This window comes from Spea bombifrons, chromosome 13 (assembly GCF_027358695.1).
Source record: "Spea bombifrons isolate aSpeBom1 chromosome 13, aSpeBom1.2.pri, whole genome shotgun sequence".
Taxonomy (NCBI): domain Eukaryota; kingdom Metazoa; phylum Chordata; class Amphibia; order Anura; family Pelobatidae; genus Spea; species Spea bombifrons.
The window spans coordinates 25,183,652-25,210,761 of NC_071099.1; the positions used below are offsets into that span (position 1 = coordinate 25,183,652).

At 40.4% G+C, this 27,110-nt stretch overlaps 1 protein-coding gene across 26 annotated transcripts in view; it reads left to right on the forward strand.

Annotated features, from left to right (window-relative positions):
• Nucleotides 1-27,110, forward strand: part of RPL38 (ribosomal protein L38) — a 265,046-nt gene that overhangs the window by 132,495 nt on the left and 105,441 nt on the right. Inside the window, exon 1 of one of the 26 annotated variants that reach the window (XM_053454028.1) lies at nt 1,781-1,785. The exons of 23 other annotated variants lie outside the window; for them this stretch is intronic. The gene's annotated coding sequence lies outside the window, so the exon portion shown is untranslated. Of the gene's footprint in view, nt 1-1,780; nt 1,786-12,207; nt 12,212-22,567; nt 22,572-27,110 lie in introns of those variants that run through there. 2 more of the 26 variants (XM_053454058.1, XM_053454068.1) reach the window with 2 other exon arrangements.

A 27,110-nucleotide genomic window follows, 5' to 3' on the forward strand; every position in this document is an offset into this window, starting at 1 on the left:
AAGGCTTATTTATGGTAGATGAGGACAGGTCTTGCCAACTACAAGAAGCCAGGGTGATATGGCTCCTAAAAACATTATTGCTAATCCCAAAAGGTTATATTTAGAATTACGTGGATATGCCTCGTCTACTAAATGCTACAGAAAATTCTCAACCCCTATAAAAGAAGGATCTATGATTTTTAGAAAGTTCTCTACATTCTGTACACACCAAGAAGACACCTTTGAGGTTTGGACAACTCTGTATTCGTGAAGAAAATGCGTATGGCCCTGTGAGCTTTAGAAAGAATGCAACAAACGAAGATGCGCGCTCAGGCCAAGTAACGCTGATTGCCCCTCTCTCCCCGCGTCCCGAATATCAGCAGCTTCCATTCTTTAATGAGACATGGAATTGCATTTGCATAATAATTCAGCGCAAGAAGTGTAATAGGAAGAGAGAGCGTAAGGTCCCAGCCCTGCCAGCCCTCGGCTCCTCCGTGTCTTCCACGCAGGGAGATTTTACCATTTAAATGCAGATTTTGACTTTTAATCAGATACAGTTTTCTATTTTTTTCCCCAGTAAAGAGAGCTAGATTTCTAATTACTCTGAATGCCAAATAGATGAGGTCAACACCAAATCTCTGTTCACTCCTGGCTCCATCTCTGCTTAAGGGGGCAGAGCAAGGAACGCATGCTCTCAGCATTCAGTGAGTTAATTATTTCCATTTCCAGGGGAGCAGCTAATGAATTTCCAGTAACGGAAAACAAGACTGTGTAACAACACTTGATTACTGTATACAGGGGAGTAAAACCAGTACTGGTATACTGGGCCTGGCCTCCCCGACACCATAATGCCACAGGCAGGTAAAGTATGAATGGAGTTTCATTGTTACATCTTTCTCTTGTCTCTCCCCGTCTCATAGATTAGAATGGCGGGTGATAACCACAAGTGGACGTCATTTCTAGTTCAACAGCCCTCTTCCAGTCCAGTAGTGCCGTAACCCCTAGCAGGGTTTCATCTCTTCACAATTAATTATGGAATATGATCAATTAGGAAGTTGCAGGGCATGATCACTTAATCAAAAAACACTAGACTTCTGATTAGGCATGCAAGAGCATTGGGAAACAGGCACAGATGTGAGCAGGCAGCGTGTTTATTAAGACAAACAATTCCGAGAGGCATCTTCTGTTGCATTTGTGTTCATTGTTCAGTTCACAGTCAGGGCCTGAGAATGTACTATGGCTTCCATGGCCCATCTTGTGGGCTATAACCCGCTGGACCCTTACCTATTTTGACCCTGAAATCCTAAAGCCGTACAAACTCTAGCTGCCCTTACCAAGTCTTTTCTATGATCTGTGGGTCAGAATGTTAAATTTCTTCAGCTATGAGGCTTTTCATCCCATTGATGACAAAGGAATACATATCTTTGCTTTTCAGTGAAAATTAGCATACAGGACACCTCCTGGCCACTAAACATGGTCAACCGTATTTTGTGATTTTTTTTCTTTAGTTATGAAGTTCACCATACCAACAGTAAATGTTTTGGTAATTATCATGTGTTCTAACATGTTCGAATGGAAACATTTAGCAGCTACAGCGTTCTACATACTGTAGGAACAGACTCAATTGTCTGGATATAACAATAGTTTTCACAGGAACACCTACTGGATATTGAGTACATATTCTGTATCATCTGATTGAGAAAGTAAAATAAATCTGGTTCCATTAATGGTGACATCACACCATGGGTCTTATCTTCTTGAACTTTGGTACATGACCCACATGTATATAGAGAATGCAAGTGTCGGTCCATCAAAGCTTAAAAGGAAATGCGAAGGGCATTTTAATTATTACTTTGTATTTCTTGAAGGTTGGATGTTTTCTTGTGTCAAGGGCTAATGCAATTACCATAATAATAATAATCGTTATTGCTCCACACTTAACAATATGAGCACTCTGCTCTGTTAATACGTCAAACACAAGAGATAAGAGATGGACCTTGAGGCCCCAAAAAAATTCCAAAGTTTTCAAAGTCTGAGAACCTGGAGCTATATTTATACGAATAGCATCTTATATTGTATTTACAGTTCATCCTCATTCCGTCTCATTTTTCATAGAGGTGGGGAATCTCGGCAGGGTGGAAACTATCTTTGCAAAAAGTCAATCTGACCAGAGAAAACGAAATTTCATGCACCGCTTCCTGACATCCGCAGAACTTTGCTTGGAACGTCAGGGTTCTCGGCAGGTGACGAGATTAGATTAAAGGCAGGGTTCCCACTTCATTTATGCCGAGCACTCCGGGTAAAGGGCGAGGCAGCTTCTTAATTAAAAAGCCGTAAGGGATTCATTGCTGTGAATCTGGTAGCACAAGATTAATGAACCCATCACAATTAGAGAGAATTTTTATTATTATTTTCATTTTTTTACATTTTTTAATTGAATTCTTTTTTAGAGAGAAAATTAATATTTTTCAGCAGATAAGTTATTTGTCAAAAGGCGGATTTTAAGTTTCAGTCCATTTGTATCAAAAAAATCACACGCACACACTTGTCCAAGCATACAATCTTCTTGACAAATAATTCCCTGCTTGAGACTTTTCTGTAGTTTGGCAGAAACACAGAAGATTTCCATGGCAGGTAGAGAAAAAAATGTGAAAAAAGCTCATTCTTTCTTTGGAACTGTCACCCGATGCCTTCAAAACATGTTATTTTTGTTCTAGCACATCTTTGTACAGAGGTGTAGACAGAGAATGGGGATGTGGAATGGAAATCTCTTTAAATTCTAGATTGTCAGAGAAGACTGTGGAGTAAGTGTATGAAAACTGTCTAGATAAAGTTCCCACAATAACATAATAAAGGGTTTACCTATTCATTCCCTATTGGAAACATGGTGGCATGTTCTCTCCGGGAAAAAGAATAGTTTGATTAAAATGGTAACTTTGCAGTCTTCCATGTTAACCACAATATCACACTCTTTGACAATGAGTGAACGCAAGGTTCTAATGACACTGTTGACAATAGACTTCCGCATTCCGATTCGTACGAATTGCAAATGTACCACAATTTGGTAAATCTGGCAACTCGTATGAAGCAACGAAAATGAGTCCAGAACCTCCCATGAACTGGACGCAAACAAAGCAAAGAGTTTTTATCTGAAATCCGAAAGTACTGTCATTGTAAACTGTGCCATTTTGTGTCTAAAGGCAGGGGTCTAAATATGCGACTTGCTATACATTTCCACCGCAGAAGCTCACAGCCACAATGCTCATGTGCAAGTCCATCATGGTAGGTCAGAACAAGAATGAAGCATTGACTGTCTGGCATCCCCACATGGCACAAGGGTCCTGGTTACACAAGAGTGGCCAAAACTCCATATGATATTTTGACCTATATCGTAAAAATATATTTTTTTAAAACAGTTACATATTTTTGGGGAATATGTGGCCCCATGCTGGCTTCCTGATGTCTCCCTCACAGCTGGGTGCTCATTGGTACAGTTCTAACTTGTTTCTTACCATCCCTAACCTAAATTTGTCTGTCAACCCCTTCATTCCCGTAGTATTTTCATTCATGCCATACTCTTTTTTCCTCTTTCGGTTCCCGCCACCTCCAGTGCATGACATTCTTCTCTAAACAACTCTCCGCTTCTTTCTTTCAACATCTCCCCAACTAATGGACATAATTGCCTAAAACTGTCACACTGGCACAGATAACGAAGATAATAACGCTGGTCAATTACAGTGAACGTCACTCAAGTACAGTAAGCACTGTTAAGCAGCGACATTATAGGTGTCAATGTCTTTAATCGCGCAGAACCGATATGGTGGTGCTAGTTTTTCTATACTTATGATTCTGTAAGGAAAATGCTTAATGTGTTCTTATGTCTGAGAAAAGATGTAATTAGGCATGGCTAATTTTCGGCAAAACAAGACTTGGTCATCAAAAGTGTCTCAGGAACTCCTTTGCTGCTGGAGAATCTTTTATTGATGGCCACGTTCTGTCTGTCGTAAGCAGCATTCTAAAACAGTGGCCAGATTTGAGTACAAGTATAAATTTACAGAAAGGGTAGTTGGGTTAAAGGATTACTTGTGTTGCACAGGAGACAAAAGGTCGTTTTGAGATTAGCAGGGATTTATCTTCCACAATCTCACCAATGGTTCAGGTCTGGAATGCTGGTCAAACAGATAGAATGTAAAGAAAGTCTGATGCTGTGTTTCAAGTGTGGATCCTACATCCTTAGTGTAAAGTACATGCGAGAAGCATAATGTCCGTTTAAGATCTGGGTGGGTTAACTGGTTCAACTCTGCTGTCAATGCATTTTCCATACAAGTGATAAATGAAATTAGGTGACATACCCCTTTACAGGGCAATGTGACAGGCCAAGTTTGCTAGTATAATATGTTTATTCTCCAAGTTCTATACCTTTTTAGACCCTTTTCTCTTCCTCATCTAGCAGAATGCACAGACAGAGGCCCATGTGGATTTCAATCCTGTGGTGTCCCAGTGACATAATTAGGGTAATCAATAGTCATTACTAGCAGGCATCTGTTAGGGCTGACACTTGGAGGGTCCGCTGGGATTTTGCCCTGTCAGTGGAGCAGGAGCAAGGGGGCTCCCGTGAGGGGCCCTGACATTCAACTCTCTGAATGTGGCAGCCATAAATTCTCCTGTGTGGCTGCTTAGTGTTCACAACCCCGGGCAATGTGGCACCACAGTGGGAGGAGAAAAGGTAAGATTCATATCCATAAATATGGAGACTAGCATAAGAAGAAACAGATGGCTGAAGGCAAGGGACTGTTTACTGAATTAGTTTACCCTTTAAGCATTATAGGAATTCGCAAATATTTGCAGAACAATTTGATCTGTACCTCCAGGCACTAGAAGAGTTAAACTTGGTATAAACATAGCCTCCTCTGTATCAGATAAGGACCTGTGAGTTCTTGGAAAATGAATATTAAGGCTCTAGGGCCCGTAACTTCAATTGCAGAAAGCCAGGCAATGTTCCTTGTAAGGTGTCTCTAACACCTCATAAGGGCGATCTCCTTATGAAACATGCATTGAGCAGGGTTGCAACAGACACCTCTTTTTTGTACAATTGATGGAATGCTTAGTTTAGACAGCTTATTAATGTTTTTAATTGAAGATGTACCAAATACAAGAATTCTGTTTTATGGTGGTATCTTGGAATCATCACCCAGCAGAGATGATTTTTTAAGCAAGTGCTTAGAAGAGACGCAAGAACTATTTCAGAGCTAAATAAATGTAAATGATCTCAATAAATCTCTGGTTTTAACGCTGGTGGTGGGGAAGAAAAGGTTTCTTTGAGCAGTGATATTACTATTCGAATCGCTGAGGCCTTTCTAGGAATCGTGAAGGTCACAGATCCAGGAGAAATACAAGAGACTTGAAGCAATGAACTAACACACGATCAGAATAGAATAATGGAACTCAGCGTGGAAGGATAAAAGGCAAGCGTGGGGGGAAAGAATAAGATGGGGGTGAAGATAGACGGGGAAGGAGGGTAAAGAAGCGTGAAATAGAAGAAGGGAAGAAGAGAAGGAAATACAAGAAAAGGAAGGAGATGAATGAGAACGGGGCAAGATACTGAAAAATGTCACTGATCCGTGGAGCTTGCAATTTGTTTGCTCTGTTAAAGCACAGCAAGGTCACTGCTTTTTTTCCTCCAAATCTGGATCACTTCCAGATTTCCTGTAACAATGCCTGTAACACAAAGGTTTATCATGGAAAATCTGCAAAACGAGCCAAGAGTAGGATGATATATGCAAAAACATGGACGCTTCCTCAGCTAGGGCTCAGCACGGGTTAACACTTCTTCAAAATCAGGTGACTGTGACTTTGTATCCTGATGACTATAGAACCAGAAGCATCCTCGTTCTCTACCACTCTATAATCCCACCGTCAATATTAATTAGAGGCAGCTCCAGGGAGGACACAATAAAAGGAGGTATCACAATAATGGCTGGGAATTAAACGTTTCATTTATCTACACGTTAAGTCAGGCGGACGGGAGAATCTTCCTGACAGGCAATTGGCGCGGGTAGGTAAAACAGCTCTCTAAATAAACCTCCCCTTCCAAAGCCAATCAAATTATAAGACTACACGGGTGTAGAATCCTTTTCTCATTTTATGGACCATCAGTGAATAATACGAGAAACCGCACGTGGAAAAAATGAGATCTGGAAGAAACCCTTAATGTTTTCGAGTGTTTATTGGGGTTACTCTTCTAAATACTTCTGGAAAAATCTCTGTAGCATGTGCATTCTTCTTCATATATATCTATTAGTTGAGGTTGACCGCTCTTTACCGTTCAAATAATCAGGCCCGGAGCTAAAGGGTCTCATCTATTATGAAGCTAGAAACCAGATAAGACCCTTTCGCTCCGTAAGGGTTTATACCAAAATGAAACTCTTCAGCTTACAACAGTTAAGCAAATCCCACCAATAGTGTTAGATCGTAGGACCATGATCTGTTGGACCGCAAATCTGGGCATTCTCAGCAGAAAGGCCACCTCATGTATCTACAACTATTTAAGCAAAGACAGGCATTATTCAGTTGTAGCCAGCCAGGCTTTCAAAGAATTCATTTTTTTCTTAATTCAAGAGAGATTTATTTAATGTCTGCTGTTAATGGATACTTCCTTAGTGTTTAAGGGCTTAGCAACAACAGAGCTCTTTTTCTGAAGACCAGATCTCCAGATGGACAAAAATATAATGCCAGACGGAGTAAAAAAACATGCATGGTTAACATCAGGGGATGCAAGAAAGCCTGCCAAAGCCTACTTGAGCTCAGGTATGCCATTGCGATCTATCGTCTCGGAGGTCAAGGAGAAGCCAACAGAGAAACAGCTGCTGTTAAAATACAAATCACATGATCCTCAGCAAGTCTTTGGCTTGCCAAAGGCTAGCTTGGAATCATTAGCAGCGTAGCTCAACAGGGTGTCCATTCAAGCTTTCGGTTCAAAGACCAGTGAATGCCTTTGCTACAAACTTGTTTGTATAGAGAAGATGTCAATATTCTGTCTAACATACAGGCTTTAAGGGAGGCTTGTCTGTAATGCCTGGAAGAGTAGGGAGGTCATACATGACGTCATTAAACAAAAAAACAGCTAGTTATGTAAAGATGGAATATACAAAACCCAATAAATTATTAACCCACCTGCTTAGTATATAAAAAAAATGGAAAGGCAAAATGTTTATGGAAGCCTAAACATGCCCTTTCTCTGTCATGTATTTTCTTTCGGGTAGACAGACGTTTAAAAAAAGGGCCACGTTGACCAAGGGCAACCATGGTATGTGAGGTTTAGCAGCAGGTAAGAAAAGGTCAAGCTCGTTGGAGCAGCTGAAAAAAATATTCAGTATCAGCAAACAGGGAACATCATTATCTAGACTCTGAATCTATTATATTCCTTCTTGAATACTGTCAATGCTAGCACTCATGCAACCCCCTGCTGAACTTCTGCCCCCTGACCATCTGCCTTTGCCAAAGGCTCTGCAGGAACAGCCTCGGTTATTGAAACACATCAGTCTACAACATGACACTCGCCCGCTGAGAACTATGAAACATAGATTTACCTAAGCATGCACCAGAAAAGATGTATCAAGGTGAGGGGCTGGCGGTATGAAAGAAACAGTCGTCAGCGTTACGAGCCAACCTTTGACGGACATTTGGGTGCAAGATTCTTCTCCAATGTCAGTAGGTGACTAAGGCTGGATCAGTGGTAATGGGTTAATCATCGTCAGTAAAAATGTCACTTAATTAGGTTAAAAATATTTTTGACAGGTTATGAGTGTTTCGCTTTTCACAGCCTTGTTGAGTAAAGAGGAAGAAAAAAAGTTAACACCAAATGAGCTCCCCGAGACAACTAGCACAAAACTGAAAAGCTGTTAAACGCACGGCACCAAAAGACTCTGAAAGCTTCTAAGTCAGAGACAACGCCTAAACAAAAGCAGTAAGATAACTACAGGTTATATACAGGGGCGTATGGACCAGAATTACCAGTAATAGAAGGATTCTTTAACTCTCTTTTCTTATGGTTGAGATGTTATATATCTTCTCTCTATGGCCAGAAGTGTCCCCTCTGTCCAACTACAAATTGGCTAATTCTAATCTATCTTCAGTCTGAGAGTGATAGTACACAGGTTCGGATCTTCTATATCCATTCTACTATTTGCCCAGGTTTCCTCTCTTGTTTCCAGAAAAGTTGTACTTGATGTTGTGCTTAACTAAAGCTTGAAGGCCACTCTGGCATGTTAACCGTTAAAGGTTCCTCGTAGAATTTAAGGACATATGGTAAGGAAGAGCTGATTTTCTGTCTCTCAAATGACAGTCTCAGTGATCAGATTGTGAGCTGCTAATCGGATTGGGCTTGGCGGGTGTTAACCGGATTAGGCAGACTGTGTGCCTGGTCTGAACATTAAAGTAGCTTTTACGTTTCCCGCGCCATATGACGGCTCCCTCCTGCTTTCTTTCGACACCTGAAGGCATCTTCTAAATTAATGTCTTCCCCCCTCCATCTTGATCCCTTCTGGGCTGAGATTGCATGAGCTTCCCCCTGCTGATCTTGTGCCCTCCAATGTCACACAGAGATAGGGAAATGACAACGATATTCTTGGATTCCATCATTTTCAGGACATCACGTTCGAATAGCTTCATTTCTCAGCTGGTTTTTGGTGTAACTCCTAATGATTGCCACTTGCAATTTAAAACTACGCTCTAGTTTTCCTGCGATGCATCATGGTGAAACGCATTAGCTAAGATAAATAGACAAGCCTTTTTGAAGACAGATACATCAGCCTGACTATTATAGTTTTACAGAACAATTACTTAAAGGCATTGTAAAGTTAGCTCTTTATTTTCACGTTGGTAGAAATTCCACCTCCAAACTACAGTTTAAGTTGCACGTTTTCAGGGCATCTCTGAGGTCCACATTTGTTCTAGGTTTCTCGATCTGTATCGCAGCCCTCCTGGCTTAATCATAACATATACCAAATTGGTACTTTCAGTGCACCCGTATATTTGTCTGGCTACTATTCTAGACCCTGCAACAAACAAACACATCTGGATTTGAATTCCTCTTTTGAAGCCAGGAATGCATGCTGGAGAGGAGGAAGTCAAAGAGTTTCAGGTCCTCAAAAGCTTTGTGTGATCTCCTGACCCCTGGATTAGGTCCTGCATGCCCCTTTGTCAAAGCTTTAAACCATTATGGAATGTGTGGGTAAAATGTGTATGTCTTTGTGATTGTGTGTAGGAGGAAATAGTCACAAATTAGGTAGATAAATAGAAGAACATTTGAGAAGATGGTGGTTCCAGATGAAATCTCACAGAAAGTCTACATACTACGTCACCAATGTATACCCCAGCTATTGAGATAGAGGTCATATTGATAGGTCGAAACCAGCTTCTTCCTGTTACGATATAGACTACGCTTACATAGATCAGCTTTAAATCTATTTACGTTACTGGCTAAAATGCATGTGATAAGGATTAGAAAAGGGGATTCATGATTGTTTATAAAATGAAAAAGCCAAAGTGAATTAGATATATAAACCGGATTTCTCTGTGGAACATCTAATGAGTTCTAGAACTTTGAACAAATAAGTCTAATGTACAAAAGGTCTTGTTAGTGAAACACCCGTCAAAGTAGAAAAGATCTGCTGGGGTTGTTTCAGGAAACACACGGTAATGATCCTTGTCTGCGTACTATGTGGCTGTTTAACGGTGTAACATCAAGTTTTGAATTAAGGAGGAGAGAATTAGGCTGGAGATCAGAATAGGAAGCAGAAAACAAATAAACCCTATTTTATCCAGATGTTATGAAGTTCTGTTTCGCTAAGGCTTGAAGGTCCCTCTAAAAGTTTCAATGTTAAATACACTTCTCCAGGGTCCTCTGGATCTTCTGGAATGTCAGAAGATGGAGCAGAAGACTCACAATCCAAAAAAGGAAGCGGAATCTCCACTAATCAGAGAGCTGACCTGCTCCAACTTAGCATGCGTCCACTCAGAATTACTGCACACACATGAGGGTGGATGAAAAAGCCTTCAAATACCCAGACACCCACAATTAAAGCTTGAAAGCGAGTGCAGGAGCCTTTTACTAGCTCAGTATGCATCTGAATACCCAAAAATGCATCACTTGCCTCCTTAAAGGGTTAAATACAGACACTCAAGAACCATTAAAGTAAGTATTTTTCAAAGAATAATGCAATAGTAATAATGTCCGTAGCGGCAGTTTTCTTAGAGAAATGGAATCTAATTGATTTCTTTCTAAATATCACAGACTAATTAAGTACTAATCTTGTATTTACACACCACACCGCTTCACAATTATTTTAAGGAACAATAAGACTAATTACTGCGGATTACTCAGGATTTTGTTGTTTTCAGATCGCTGATATATAGTATATATGAGGAAATATTTTTCCCGTTGATATGATGATCGCCCAAACCATATGACTTAGAACAAAGGGTTAAGGGGGCTGCTTACAGGCTTCCTTCAAAGTACACCAAGCAGGGACCATCCATCTCTCCTCCCGTCTCATCGGCGCAACAGGTGCAGAGAACAGTTGGTCCACAGCCCGGATCATTAGACAAGAGGATGGAGAGAGACTCAGGGAGTCCTGGGAGGGAAAGAGATGAATTGAAAGAAAAGAGAGCATGGAGAAGAGGTCTGATGCAGAAGGGGGTAGGAGAATTTTGTGGGTGAGGGTGAAGAAATACAACATATATGAAAAAAGAAGACCTTAATAACACAATAATTGGGTCCGAAAAAGAGTTGGAGATATATCAACCTTTAAAAAAGATCATGGGTTTCCCACCACATATTTTAGAAGCCATGGCTTTCTATTGACAGGCATTTTATTCTTTGGTCACATATTTTAAAATGTTCTATTTTTAATTGTATAATAAATGTGTGTATATATATATATATATATATATATATATAGCGCCATCCAATTCCGTAGTGCTGTACAATGGGATATAAAATAATCCTTCAAATGTAAACTGAATATTTATAAAACAATTATGCCAGCCTGATGGGAGTTGTTATTTACCAACTTTGCCATTAAATTAATTCAAATAAAAAAAGAAAATAAAGACAAGAAGACTATCTAAGACTATCTAAGACTATCAGGGGCCTGGGTAGACCTGTAAGCATTTATTTCCAACAGTAGGGGGAGCTCCAGAGCAAAGGCAAACAGACTGATGTGTATCTGTAGCTTCCAACAGGACATCCAGTGTAACTGATAAGTGGTCTTTTGGACAGATTTACCCCTGGCATGGCAGATCCTGTAGATACCAGTCTATATACCATCTTCCTGTCTATGCACGCTCGCATTTACACTCATCCCTTTTTAATTAGAGAATATCTAAGAGACAGTTGTTGCAAATTCTACAGCCGAGACCCCCGGGCTGTGCTGCTAAGTAGGATTTGGATTTGTTAATTAAAAGCAGAACGCGGCTGTAACAAACTTCCCATCTGCAGCCTTCTAAACACACAGACCCGGAGGAGGGAAAGAATAGATACACAGCAGGATCATAGAAACAGAACTAGCTGATTATCTTTCTAAGATAGTGCCAGTTCCAAACAAAAAACTGGCACACAGACCCTGTAGCCAACGCTGTTTTAACCCCTTAATGACAAAGCCCGTACATGTACGGGCTCAAAATGCATTGTCTTCAATGGGTTTAGGGACTGCCCGCTGTCCTTAAGGGGTTAATGAATAGGCCCATCCCAGTATAAACACATTCCAAATTGTATTTGCTCCAGTCCCTATATACTGGACCCCAACACTGTGTTTTGATAAGATGTCCTTTTAAACCAAGATCTTTATAAAAATGCATCATGTAGAACAGTTATGATTTTAAAGGGACAGATGTCCTTTTGTGGTCCCTTTAAATGTCTATGTGGTCCTCAATGCAAATGCAGAAAGTAGTTGCCCCATTTCACACTTCTCCCCCTAGCTTTTTGCCCAGGAGGAGATGTGTACAACTCCCATTATCCTAAGGCTTCCTGAAAATCATGGGTGTTGTAATTTGACTTGTATTATTTTTAGAAGGCAGGTCCTTCTTAAGAAAAGAACAAAGAACAGTTTAAAGAGTATGAAGTAGAGGATTATATGCTTCTTACAGTATTTCACTGTTCAGACACAGATATTAAGAGCACATTGGCCACGTTTTCCCGAAACCTTTGAGACAGATTTTCCAGGGGCGTTGGAGGAAGTTGGAGGAATTTGGAGATTTCTAGACTGAAAGCTCCATTCAGGGCTGGCACGAGAAGAATAGGGCACCTCATATGAATGCAGGCCTCTCCTACCAGAAACTACTGCCCTAAACATGGAAAAAATAACATTTTATCAAGGACAGGGGACAGTCTGTGCTCAAAACTCCTTTACAACCATGCTCTGTTTCACCGAAAGCCAGGAAGATTTATTAGGTTGGACAGAAAGTTCTCTACATGTCATGCACTCCCGCCCCTTCCACCTAAGGCAAGGAGAGAAAGAGATGGAGACGTAGAGGACCTTGCCTGTGGTCAGGAGAGATGGTTAAACCGCTAGGGATGTTCTACTGGTGAAGCATGATATCGTATTCTATGCCAGAGGGGCTCTAGGAGGTCACACAAATGGTCAACACAGGGCACTAAAAATGTCAAGAGACACGTCAGCCTCTACCTGAGTGACAGTGTCACTCTGCGAGACAAAAAAAAGACGTGGGGAATAGAGACAGAGTCAGAGGAAGAGACAGGCATAAAGAAAGAAAGTTAGATGTTAACGGGCTTATGGAGAGACAGAGGAAAGACAGACATGAAAACACAAGTGAGAGTGAATAATGAGAAAGATGAGAGGAAAGGAGACAAGCGAAAGAAGACGAGAAATAGACCGAAACAGGCAGATATGTAGAGAGTAGCAGGTTCCATCTTTTTTTCTCATGCAGCATCTGCTCTCCCCCATTTTTTCATTTGCCCTCTTCCCAAATGCCCCTGCCAGCCATGCAGCTAATATTTTAATAGGTTGTGATTTAGCGAGCTTGCCTTGTCATCCTCAATGATCTTTTTTTTTTGAGGCAGTGACAATTTGGGGACTGTCACTGTGTCTCTCAGCCAGGCCAAGGTGACACAGCAAGAGGGAACAATTACAGGATCATCATCATCTCAAGCCACACGGGACAGCTGTCCCCACAGTTTACCCGGGAGCAAAGGCATGTGGCAATTGTCAGCTCTGCAGCCCAGTTTCTTCGCTCTGACACCAAGAATTTCTCTACTCACTAGTTTAAAGCCTCCAGTTACAAGTGGCTTAAGTACTTGCTATGGTTTATGATGAATGGTAATAAAAAGTAGGTCATACATCTTTATGAAGGATAGGTACTTGCAGGATTTAGTCATCGGTTACCCCTATTCTAATAGGAGTAATAGGATAATACCCATTCGGCCCTGTCTAATGTGCCCGGTTTTCCTACTGTAAAGACTTCAACCTTTATAAGTTCTTAGTCTCTTCATAGATTCAGTAGCCATATGCCTATCCTATGCATGTTTAAATTCCCTTACTGTATTAACCTCTCCCACTTCTGCTGGGAGGCCGTTCCACTTATCTACCACCCTCTCTCTTGTTATCCCATCGTCTTTCTCCAAGACGGACATATTGAGAACCCTCAGTCTTTTCTTACCTTTTTTTGCATTGTACGGATTGCCTGGGATACCTACCTCCGATACTGACTCACCTACCTATGTACACATCATGGGTCCAGACAAGTTGCAGAATGAATTTGTGTTTGTTGTATGAGCCGACATGTCTTGGCCAATATATGTAACTGGTTGTACAGCGACACACGGCCTGTCTGATATTTATAGCGCAATTCATGCAACGCGGAGATTTCCAGGAATAATACGCAATGCCCCGTGCTATGAGAAGCAATAGAGAACAATAGAGGTAGACGATTCAGGGAACCAGAAAGGCATTAAACAAACTAATGGGCCCATTTGTACACCCTCAGCAATACAGAACAGTGCCCCACACTCCATTAAACACAGGGCCACCTTTTATACGATAACGTTTGGTTACCGTTCTCCCTGTGCATAGGATGCTATTAAACATCAAGAAAGGTCTATAGAAAATGCTACAAAAGTAACGGTTCAATAAAGGCAGAGTTGGCACGAGAGTGGGCCATAGCGTGAGAATTCTCTGGATTTTACCATCACGTACCTCCCAAAAGTCCCAGGAACAGAGTGACTTGATATCCGACTATGGAGTGCTGGCATAGCTTCCAGCGTTCCCAAATTTATAGGGGCACTCCTGCCAACCGAGCTTATGTCATGTATCTTGACTACTTTGCATTGGCAGCATTTGGACACTGTATCTACAAAAAGGGGGCAAAGAGTGGACCACCCAACTTATCAGGGCTACATTTTAATACATAGGGGGCTTTATTGTATTCTTTATTTTAACACTAAGAACTATTAGGTTGCTGAAAAACAGAAGCCACTCAATTAGTATTTTATTCACCTATCTTTTCTGGATCACACACTAGGCTTTTATTTGTTCTTACAGTTCAGCTCAATTAAGGAATCTATACGTCTGTTGACTTTGATCGAGATACAAGGAGTGTCATGGCTTGGCTTCCCCCATGTTTTATACACTTTAATGCGTATGATAGCTTTAAGTCTTCATAGCGTCCCCTTTTACAAATCCATGGGAGGATTTTGCACAATGGCCCCTGTGTGTATTTGCCCCTTTACTCACCATATAGGAAATGACTTCTTTACTGGGGCTGTCAAGAGACATTAAACTGCCCCTTTAACAAATTTGTCTTGTTAATGCAGCGAGTGTATTTAGGTCTAGCTAACATTGTTGTATTTTGGCAGAACATGAGCAGCAATATTCTCATCTCCTAACAAGAGCATTTTCCCCCCGAAGCTATCACCGGATTATAAATAGATCTAAAACGTTTTATAATCCTCTTCCCCTTTAAACTCTGTTTTAACCACAGCCCTGTCAGAGCCAATATTTGATGAATATATCTGCTGGAAATAAAATTAAAATTTAATTCATAAATGATAGTATGTATAATGTATAGATCAAAAGACGTTGTTTAAATTTACGGATGATTCTGCTGATGCCCAGGTGACGATCCATTTAATCACATGGTTCACAACGACCGTTCTTCATTTGGTTTCGGTACTGTGTAGAGGTCTAAAATTTTCCCCAAAAATATTCTATTTAGACCAGTCATCGATCAAAAACCATTAATTCACCATCTTATAGCTTGGGGTACGTTTGCACTTTGAAGTTTACTGTGGCCAAAAAAAAAGAAAATTCAAGTTTTTGTTACTTTTTATCTACATTTTTTTAACGGGGATCAATTGCCTGGGCAGGGCAATTATCAAGTATCCTTGAGGTGACCTTCCTTTAGACAGCATAAAGTGAAAATGAACCCTTGACGAGGTTCCGAGATTCATCATTCATCCCGTTCTGGTTTGCCAGCATGCCAATTGTATCCATAATTTTGACATAGGAATATGCATGCTGTAAGCTTGCTAGCCTTTTACTAATAAAAACATTGATAAAACCTAGAAAAAGTGCCATTTAGTTAACATGCCTTCGCTGTGGTGAAAACGGAACCCATTGCTGGTCTGTGAAGACTAAACAATAGTCAATATGTGTTAGGGTCCCTTTAAAAGTCAGCCATTATATACATGCATCAGCAAGACCATTAAAGAAATAATGAAACAATGTATTGACAAAGCTAAACACGATTTACCTGTAAAAAAATTATCTCTTAATGGCTTTAACATAAAAGTTTGTGCCTTTTTCTCTGCACACATTAACTCTAGATTGATTACAGGAACATGCGCCACCTCGGAATACCTCTTCATCCGAACACCCGCTTCCAACTTGGCTATCGATAATAAAACACAGCATTTTAGGCAGATAGCCCATTGTACGGCGCTACGGAATATGATGGTGCTATATATAAATATTATCGGGTTCTCTTTTAATAATTCCAGCGTAATATCTACAGATATCCTTAAAACAACAGAAATCGGCTTTTAAAAAAATGGGTCGGTAGCCGGGGTATATAACGAGATGTCAGACAATAAAAGAAGACGTCAATCACGTTTATGGGAATGAAAAGGCTCTTATACTCCAGCAGAGGAGCAATTAAACATGGAGATTTATATCACAGTTAAATTCCCTGCTGCACGACAGAGCTAACAATCCAATTGGCGTGCTGTCAAATTTCTTAAGGATAAAGCATAAATATCATTTTCCAATTATAACGGAGTAAGTAAGACAGAAGAGAAAAAAAATGGGAAAAAAAAGGGAAATTATACCCTTAAGTAAGGAAGGTTTTATTTAATCCCGTTTAACACATCTTTAGCATATGTAATGCCGCAATCTGTTGATTTTATTAGTAAAATCACAAAGATAAGTCTTCTGGGAGAAATGTATGTTTTCTTATCTAGCAGCTATCTTGAGTGTGCAATAAATCACTTAATTGCTTTGGTGGTATCGCTGCTTGTAAAGTGTTGTATTAACAGCTCACTGTTTAAATAACAATTTGCTGGAAAGGATTCTGACCCTGCCGCTTCCTGATTGGGCAATTTTGCATCTTTCATTATTTTCCTACAACCGGTGCGGGAATCAAAGAAGGGAGAGTTATATATATGTGTCGTACATGTCCTGTAGGATCGCATATGGAGCCCATGGGTATACAGCTCTTGCATGCAAGGCCAGATTAAGGAGCGGCCCTGAAGCAACGACACAGAAAGGGCCCCTTTGCTGGATTTCTTGCCTTTAGCAAACTTTTCCCCCTTTTTTCTTTGTTTTTCTGCCTCCTGCGATCTTTTCCCCTCTGTTCTGTTGTTTTCTCACTCTTTGGCAACTTATTTTGCACTTTACCTGCTTTACCTCACTTTGTTTTCTCTCTTGCCTGCCTTTTACAGTGTTGTCATCTTTGTGACATCTATTCTGCCCCCCATATATTCACACACATATATAATACACATCCATACATATACAGACACCCATACGTATACACACTCACATGTCAATACACATATACTGTATACATATAGACACACATATAATACACATCCATACATATACAGACACCCATACATATACACACTTACATGTCAATACACATATACTGTATACATATAGACACACATATAATACCCATATAGTTATATACACACATATAACACCTATATATACATATACACATGCATACATAAATATACATACAAATTTAATACACATGTATACATAAACACACATACACACATATACACACTCACATGATACACATATATACACAAAAACATATACCAATATATATTTATATACACATACATATATACTGTACATATATAATACACATATATACATACATGCATATATAATACGTACATACGTTATATACAGTATATATGATGATTGCCACACATCGCGAGACCTGATCAGATCGTGGCACAGGTGAGAGGTACATACCAGTCAGAATGCTGGGGTCATGGAGCAATTGCTCCACCGTTAATCCAGCCCTGTTTGTATGTGGATGATATATATAAAGTGTGCTACATAATATTATTTTTATTAATGGGGGAAGAGAGGAAACAAACTAACTAGCCTAGAACACAACCAGAAACAAAAGTGTAACTAGGCAGTTGAAATGAAGGAATGAGGTAACCAATCCAGTTCCTTAGATAACAGAGAGTGGTAGATAAATGGAGCAGCCTCCCAGCATTTGACTCCTGAAACTAAGACAAGACCAACGACTGATTAAGGTTTGAGTCTTTACAGCAGGAGAAACGGGCGACTAAATGAGCTTCTGTGTCATGTTTTCTGTAATGGTAATATTGAATAAAGACTTCTAGGTGTTAAAAAATATTGTTTCCAACTTATAGAAACCAGATCAATCCATAGCATTTTGGAATAATCCATGCTGTCCGCATTACAACATTTTGGAAGAAAAAAAAACCTTGAAAACCTTGTTTTCAGAAAGTGAGCTAGAAAAAAAAAACTTGAAGAGATTCACCTTCAGTCTATCTGCAAGGACACAATATCCAGACTGATCTGTGTAAGTGAGACTTGGCAGGATTACCCCATGTAAATGATGAAGCTGTAGAGTTGCATATATTTTTTATTTTATAGGGAATTAATGTCATTGGATTAACCCATCAGTAGCCTGCAAGAAATAGACTGGGAGAAACGGATACAATTAAAACAATAAGTAATCTGATAAAGATAATTAGTTACATTATTTCAGAAAATGTGCTATTTTTTAGCAAAATGAAGGAAACAATTCTAGTTTGTGTATAAATCAGCACAGACAGCTAAAATATCTTAAGTTTTGTGAAGGTGCAGGAAAATTTGGAAATATATCTGCAAGTGTTCCAAGTGCTATTTGGTATGAGACCAGCCTGGACTTTGAGAGGAGAGGGGAAAGATGTTAGATTGCCCCCATAACCGTTATAAAGGAATCCAGATAGACTAGGAATGACCTATGAAGGCCAAAATGTACGTGTAGGGTCTTTTGTTTCTTTGGTTTAAAGAATTCGTCTGGGAAGAACTGATTAGGACTTAGTAAGGTTGAAGAACCTTCTTAGTCTTGTGCATGTCTTCAGTGTTCTAAAAGATACTGTTCTCATATTCTCGGATAACCATCATTGAAGTTTCACCAGAATGTTCAGGAAGTAGTCATGTTCTACAGAAACCAAATCATGGAACGTTAAACCACTCGTTTATTGCTAGATAGTACATGGTGTTTATTGTATACAATTACTTCTGGGATAAGTTGAAGACTTCTTTGAGCACAACAATAAGTGATGTTTGAAATTGTTATGGGGGGTTAGGAAGGGTTCTTGTCAGCTATGTGATGAAGGAACCCGCCGAAGTCACTGCAGGAGATCCGAGACCGGAATCCAAGTGACACAAGGTTACCGAAAAAAAAAATATTAAACCACATGATATGTCATCTGTTGTTGTGATTCTAGCTTTGGGATTGGCATCTCCATGTCTCGTCGGCAGAGCATTTCAGTTCTATTGATGAGCACTTCAACTACTTAGATAAACACATTCAATATCCAGCATTAAGGAATAACCAACCTCGGAACCCACTTTGTTGATGTTGGCTGAAGTGCTCAACAGCACTTGTTAAGAGTCAACCCTCTTCCTTCTGTGATCTACAAAGTGCTGGTTGATTGTTGACACCACTTTTGTTGTTACCAGGAAAATAGCAATAATGCCAAGCCCTGGTAATAGCACTACAAGGATACTAAAACCTAAGACAGTTCCATTTATACCCATACATTTTTTCCACAATACGGAACAGACTGGGCAATCCGTTCTTTTTCATGGATTGATTTTCTTTAAACATTCTATATCTAAAGAGTCCCACTACGGCCCCTTGGAGGGGACTATGAATCAAATGGATAAATTGCACATAGAAGGTGGAAAAGATCAACTCTTGGTTAATTTAACAAATTCTGTGCTTAACACTTCACATCTCGACACACGGAATAACATGTTTATACTCACCCCAACTCACATTCAAGACTTAATCTGTAGTTTTAATTACATACAAAATTAGGAATGCCTAACATACATACATACGCGGGGGGGGGGAGCTTTTTACGGTAGCCCAGGAAAATAATAAATTATTATTCTACTGAGCTTCATATTAAGCTGATACACAGGCTTTATGGAATAACAAAGGGTTAATCACTGGGGAGATTTCCCGCTTGCTTATCACAGCTTAGTAACTATCCCCATGGAATTTGATAGGTTTAGTAAAATGTAACTCTCTCATTCTTAAATTATTGCGGAGAGGGATCGAGGGAATGAGTATAATTATAAACCTTGCACCTAGGAGTCAAGTTGCAGACACCAAGCTAGAAGAGGTTGCGAATTGCAATGCCCCTGCGCTGTATCCAGCATCCCAACGAGCGGGGTCATTGATCAGGCTGCAGCGTGTGTAAGGAGGATGAGGATGTGGTTTGTGGAGTCTACGGACTACTCAATGAGGACTTTTTTAGACAGAGTTACGGAGAGTATTTGTATTGATTTCTTTTGAGAGCTTTGATGTGTGCTGGCTTGTTGTACAACGGGATGACACAAAATACACACAAATAGTGGACATTAAAGGTTTAGACACGTGGCTGTCAGACTTAGGAGTGTGGATCATTGTTGTCCTTAGGACCTTGAAGGTGGCCGAGACAAACGGTCTAATGGACAGGCATTTTGTTGGGAGCTAGCATTCAGTTGTCTAGGTGGACCAAGTGAAGGACAATCCCCGCTTGGACATCCTCTACGAGCAGTAACTGTTATTTTCTGTACATTATTCTTTCTCGTAGGCACCAACCCTGCAGCTTGTGAATTATACACATATGCAGTATTTCGCTCAATTTTGCTTAGATGGATGGATGGTATCTCCCAAAATTAGGAGCCACACGCACATTTGAGCCAAACATGGCTTCCAGGACCCTGGTATTTGTCACGTCCCAGCTATGCTCCTTTTGGAGCCAACGCTCCTTTGCCGTGTGCCAGAAATGCATACATACATACAAACATACATACAGTAGCTGGGATAGGCAGATGCTGGCACCAACTGCTGTGGACTGCAATTCCGATCATACTCTGAGCACAGTCCGTTGTGACTCTGCACTTTGGAATTTTTGGGCAATAGTCTTCTGCCACGTTCAAGGTGGAGCTTTTACCAACATGTCCTGGGCAGCAGCCGCGCAGAATGGGCTGTTAACCTGGTGCTGTACAGCGGCCAAGATTATCAGACATGTTCTGCTTCTGTGACTATAAAGCAGGAGGTGGTTAATTAATTGCAATTCTATCTCACTGCTTCAATACAACATCTTTGACAGGGAGACCCACTCCCATTTTCCATGTGGGACGGAGGATATTATTAGTATGCAGGATATAACAGAAGTTAATCTGGCAGCGTACCCGCTGATGGTACGTACGATCAATCTCTGGCCGCTGGATCTCACAAGCCGGAGTGTTCCTGGCACAAAACCAGTTCTGGTGTAATAAAAGGACTCGCGTTAACCGTGCAGTTTCCGTGTATGACTTTGCCCACACATGTATAAGTAAAGAAGGAACAAATGAAGCTTCCTATAGCCCCGTTCACTGCCACTGAAAGGGTTAAGGGGTGTTCAAATGGGTCATACTATTGTCAAATTAAGATTCACTTAAATCTTCAATGGTCTTCTCTCTGGGCCATACCACTATTTACCAAGGAGGGGGTCTCAATGCCTTCCTGTATTCCCATACACACCAAAATCATGTAACTGAGCTGACCCTGTTGTCCTTGAAAAGGTTAACCCTTAGAAAGCTCATCGCATGGATAATTATTATGATTTGTCACGTGGGAATCTGGAACCCAATTATGTCCCCCGTGGTCAGTCTTATTAAATCGTAGCAGAATATGAAGAAGTCAGTTCCAAACTCTAAGACTGAATCATTTAAAACGATTAAAGAATAATTGTGTGTGTGCCTTAGGTTGTCTCCTCTGACTGGGGTCATACTCTGGGGTAATTCCTGTAAAGCTAGTCCTTTGTTCCCCCCTCCCCCGGCCATGCTGTGATTCCCAAAGAATGCCTTTAATCCCCATCCTTCCCTGTCAGCTGTTTCCAGGCACTGGCTCCATAGGTTCCCAAAAATCTCTTTTTAAATCCAACCCACCTCCTCTTTGAACCCTTTGTCATTTTTCACTTTAACTCCTTTGTTGCCGAGATGGTGGTCACACAAGGATAGTGGGGAGAGGGGGTTTGGAAAAGATCAAAGGGCATGTTTAGAAGGTCAATCAGACATCTTTAACCCCTGAGCTGCTTCTGGAATCCCCCTCCTACTTTATGTCTACATAGAGGCGCTGTATCCTTTCGTTTTACTGCCCAGGTGAAAAAACCCAAGGTTACCCCAAGGACATCTGCATTTTCATAGCAACAAATGTCACCCTCCTTTTCCTACATTACAACAACTCCTATCAAGCACACTCAGCAGGAGGTATGGAACCCCTTATCTCCAACTTCTTTCACCATGTTCAGAGAAGGGTTAAGAGTGATAGGAGTAGCAGTATACAGAGACAAGGAATACTAATATTGCACAAAAAGCAGGAGCCGGAGCTTCTGACACTTTATTTGCCAGTTGATAATTGTCTGGAAAAGGCAGGAGTTGTAACCATGGGAGCCTTAGCAAGGTTAAAAGAATCTTGTTTTGTTTTTTCGTTGCAAAGCAAGAGATTCATTTTTATGAACGTGAAACATTCTATGAAAATAAAGCTACTTCCGAATTATTTAAATATTCTGCTGAAACATTGGTCTTACATATCGCCTTTAAAGCCCAAAAGGGGGTTTACATCGTTTTCTGTCCTAATTATACTCGTAAAGTAGCAAAGTGATGGACGGCTCTCCCCAAACATCACTCTGCCTTAGATTTGATGCCATATAGTTGGTTGGCAGCATCTCAACTCATTCTGCACGTGGTCTTCGGAGAGGAACATCAGAAATAAATAAAAAAATCTCCACCGATTTCCGCCGCTGGTGGGAACTTTGGCGGAGTCTGCGGAGGACAATATTTTAAGAGCGCAGCACAAATTATATCGCAGCTAATCAGGGACGGTGGGGAGCGGGGTGTTAATGTGGGTTTATGTGCAAATGGAAATGTTGATTTAAACACCCACTCAGCTCCATGGGATTTAATGTGCAAACAAATTCCCTGAATTTCTCATTACTTTGGCTTTTAAAGACAAGTCGTAAGGCTGCTGCAGGAGTCAGAGGCCTGCTCCTGTGTATGTGGAAGTGTGTGTATGCACGTGTGTGTGGAAGTGTATGTGTGTGTGTATTTGTGTGTGTGTAAGTGTATGTGTGTTTGTAAGTGTGTGTGTATATGCGTGTTAAAGCTGGTTGATGTCCAACTGGCGAGACAGAACTGAGAACACTGTTTAAATGAGAAGAAACAGCTGCTAAGTTCTTAATATTTAAAGGGCGTCTTGTTACATTTTCCCAAGCAACTATGTACTAAACTGACTGCCATGTGCAGGGGTCCTGGGGGGATCCTGGGAGGGAGAGAAATGGTTTCAGTGGGAGGCAGGTGGCATGGGGCAGGATTTGGGAGAGGGTTGAATTTTGATACTGAGATACAAGTTTGTGAGGGTTCTTAGGTCATTTACAATCTGATACAAAGTGACAGGGTCACATTTCCGGCCAACAGTCTGACCTCCCCCCACATTCCAGAGGTGGGCAGATGGGACAAAAGGCAAGGGGGCAGTCAGGGGGAGGGGGGATTTAAGCCAATGCTGGGCTAATCATTGCAACCAGTATGGGGTAATAAGGTATTCAGACTTTTCACAATGTAGAGTCCTACAACTAAAACTAAACTAAGGTTTTAACCTTTTTAGATTGTAAGCTCCTTTGACTAATGCCCTCTTTACCTTTTGTTTCTGTAAGTCTTAATTGTGATGCAATGCGCTACTTGTTAAGCATTGTTTACCCATTGTACAGTGCTACAGAAAATGATGGCGCTATATCTATCTGTAAAACTGCATTTCTGAAAAATCCTCTCCGCGATATAGGAGCTATAATCTAATGTATAGTTTCAAAGGTAATTTTCACTAATGTTGAGGACGCCATTAAAGCCTCTATGAGCACTTCTGCTGGCAAAGAGCTACAATGTAAAGAAATAATGGCTCTGAGATTAGCAGTTTATATTTACCACTCATCTCAGGCTCTGATACCCCATTTACCATTTAGCTGGCACACTTAACACTTGTGTACAAGAGATTAAACTTGGAGATTTGTGTACAATGCAGTGTCCAAGAAACTAGATTCTTGGGAGCATGGCTGGTAACTGCGCATGCACAGAGCTTCACTACAGTGTTTTTAACTAAAGAACCATCATATCACACACAAATATAGTATATATAATTTTTTACCAGTCCCAAGGGATTAACCCATGTGCTTTTAATGTTTGTTGGATAGAAAAGCAAAACAAATTATGTATATATATATATATATATATATATATATATATATATATATATAGCACTATATGCTTAACAGATATATATATTTTGGGGTTTTCTTACTTTCCCCCCAAATTATAAATAATTTATATAGTTGCTCTGGTCCTATAACATAAAAAGCATTGGTCCTTAAGGGATTAAAGTACTCACAGCAGACCAGGGTTACTCACAGAGTAATGTAATATGCATTCTTCTTTAATAAGGCTCTCAAGGATAGTAAACTGTCCTTTTAAATGTATTATTGTATTTTTTTTTTATAGATTAGCGAGTCACGGGGCCCCCGTGACCTCAAAATTCAGGTTATGAATTGAAAGTCTTAAAAAAATTACTTAAGAGGAGTGGAAATTAAGGGAGGTGGGAGTGGGGGTTCTGAAAATAGAGATTCAGAGCATTTTATTTTTCTGTTTTTGGGAGAAGGGCCATTAGGGAGAAGTGTGGGTTGCAGACGAATATACACAGAGACGCTCACAGACTATATACAATGTGTAAATGTGACCCATATATGGACAAGAGAGAATGCGAAAAAGATTTACTGCTCTGTGCAAAGGATTTAATGTAAATATACAGAAGGATCTGGTTAAAGAGAGAAGACTTCAGTTCATCTCCCCCGTCTGGAACTAAACCCCCCAGTACATACACACACACACACACATACACACACACATACACACACACACACACACACACACATAGCGCTACCTCCCGCTGCCCGGCTGATTCACAGTCTGCCGTGCGTGTGGCTTCCTTCCCTTTTAGGTTTTTAATAATGTTGCACGGTCTCTAGAGTATTTCTTAGATTTTACGCTGCACATTTGGAGATGCTGAGCTGAATTTTTATACTATGCTGAGAAGTGAGCTTATTTGAATGAACCCTGGGAGAGCTGGCATTATTCGGCTCCGGGGGCAAGTGAAAGCCAAGTAGCCCAGTAACAAAATGGTCCCAAAAAACACAACTTACTGAAACGGAAGGCAATTAACGAGCACATAATGGAACCAACCAAGGTGTAAATGCTACTTACTCTAGGGAGAGCCCTATAAGCCCCATGGGGCAAGAGAGACAACTTCCCCAGGCACTAAAAGGTTAGGGGTGCCTCTGGCTACTGCCGAGTAGCTCTCAAAAGACCAGCACACTCCATGTCTTAAGGTGGTGAATGTCTAATCCTCAGAAAAAAATATGATTAATACAGAAAGAAATACAATTAAAAAAATACTCCAAACCGTTAAAAAAATGCATGCAAAAACTTTAAATTATACTCTTGACCCTGAAAAAGGTAAATTTTCATTGCACTCAAAAATCATTTATTAATCATAATAAGCTATTAATCATAATTTAACTCTCAATAAATAAAAGGATATAGACCCCTGCTTCTGAATTGTTATCATGTGTTAATAATTACAGGGTGTCCTACTGTAATGATATAGTTAACAGTCAACAGGTTGCTTTGGGTTTACAAATCCCAAGACACTTAGCCAGCCATAAGCATGGTGCTTCACTTTGAGGATGGTAGTAAATCATCAGGGGGATTACAGTTCCTCAACAGCTGGAGAGCTGTTGGTGCTACTGTCTAAATATATTAGGGAATCCATTAATATTGGTTTGGGAACCACCTGGCAAAAACATATGTCAAGTCGCTGTGCTGAATCTTTGTAATTGACTATCAAAGGCTTAATATATTCAAAGTTCTGAAGGTCAACTCATTACGAACCTTCTCAAGAGTGGGGAAGACAATGTATTTCTAACTCAACAGACAAGAACAAACATGAAACATATTTGGCAACCCGTAAAGAATAGAAAAGAGCATCCATGACTTCTTCAACTTGTTGGAGCTCAGGAACCATACGTTCCTCGTTGTTCTCCAGAGTGGAATGCCCATTGTCCTGATCACTGGACGATTTCTCACTACAACCACTCTCTGCCATGAGACTATTAGTTAAGCCTGAGTTTAGCATCAGCTAAAATTAAGGTTTAGAGGCTTAACTCATTGTCTACAATTACATCTACCATCCAAGTCTAGAACTCTATGAAGTTTATCCCACGGCAAGTGTTTTTGTACTAGAGTCAGAAAAATTTGTATGAGCGATCTTGGTAAAGAAATAGACTAAGAAAAAGACATTTATGAAATTTCACTTTAGATTCTCTTTGTTGTAAATCTTCACTCACAGCGATAGTTAAAGATTTAGAAGAAAAGAAGACAGGAGACGAAGGTATTGAGGGACAATATGTAGCATCTTCTCTCATTAATACAATCACATCAGCCTTGACAATGGGATATTTATCACCGTGCCGTTGGAGAGCGTTTCTCGCTCTGTGATGCACATCTGTCTAATGATTCGCAGGGACCGGTTAATGAGCAGCGTCTGTCCTCTGCCGGCAAAGCTACCGTGCCTGAAACTCCTGACTCTCTGTAGGGTGTAGCCAATCATCTGTCTCTATTAACTCTTCATCAGATCAGACCCATAAGACGGCCATCAACCATGACACAAACTATTGGGTTGCAATCCTTGGAGCAATGAACACAATTCAGTCCTGGGTTTGACAAACCTGAAGACAATCTACGCATCTATATGTCACAATATATTTTTTCACACTACACAGGATTCAAAATTCAGTGTTATTCTAGAAACCCAGTGGTCTTTGTAAAGTAGGTGTTGGGTATGGGGACAAAGGAACCAACACACAGTCTGCTTGGGACATGCAATGACTCCCATGGGGAATACCCATGTGGGGATTCATAGGCTACCAATCTCTAATTAACCCTTTTTTATCCCATAACATACTCAACTGAGATCCAAAGTAGCCAGTCATCTAGCACCAGTGAAGTCAACCCACTGTAGCTACTATAACATACATTGCTACTTTATGCATGACTTTACTGTCTGTAATGATTCATTTTACACTATTAGCTCTTGTGTCCTTCATAAGTCTTGTAAATAGTCTGAGCTCACCATTGTAAGCTTGCGAGCAGGGCTCTCTCCACCTAATCTATCGGTTTGTCCTAGTCTGTCAGTTCTAGTCTTGTCATACCCTTGAATATATGTTTTGTAAGAAGCGCTGCTTAAATTGGTGGCATTATATAAATAAAAGA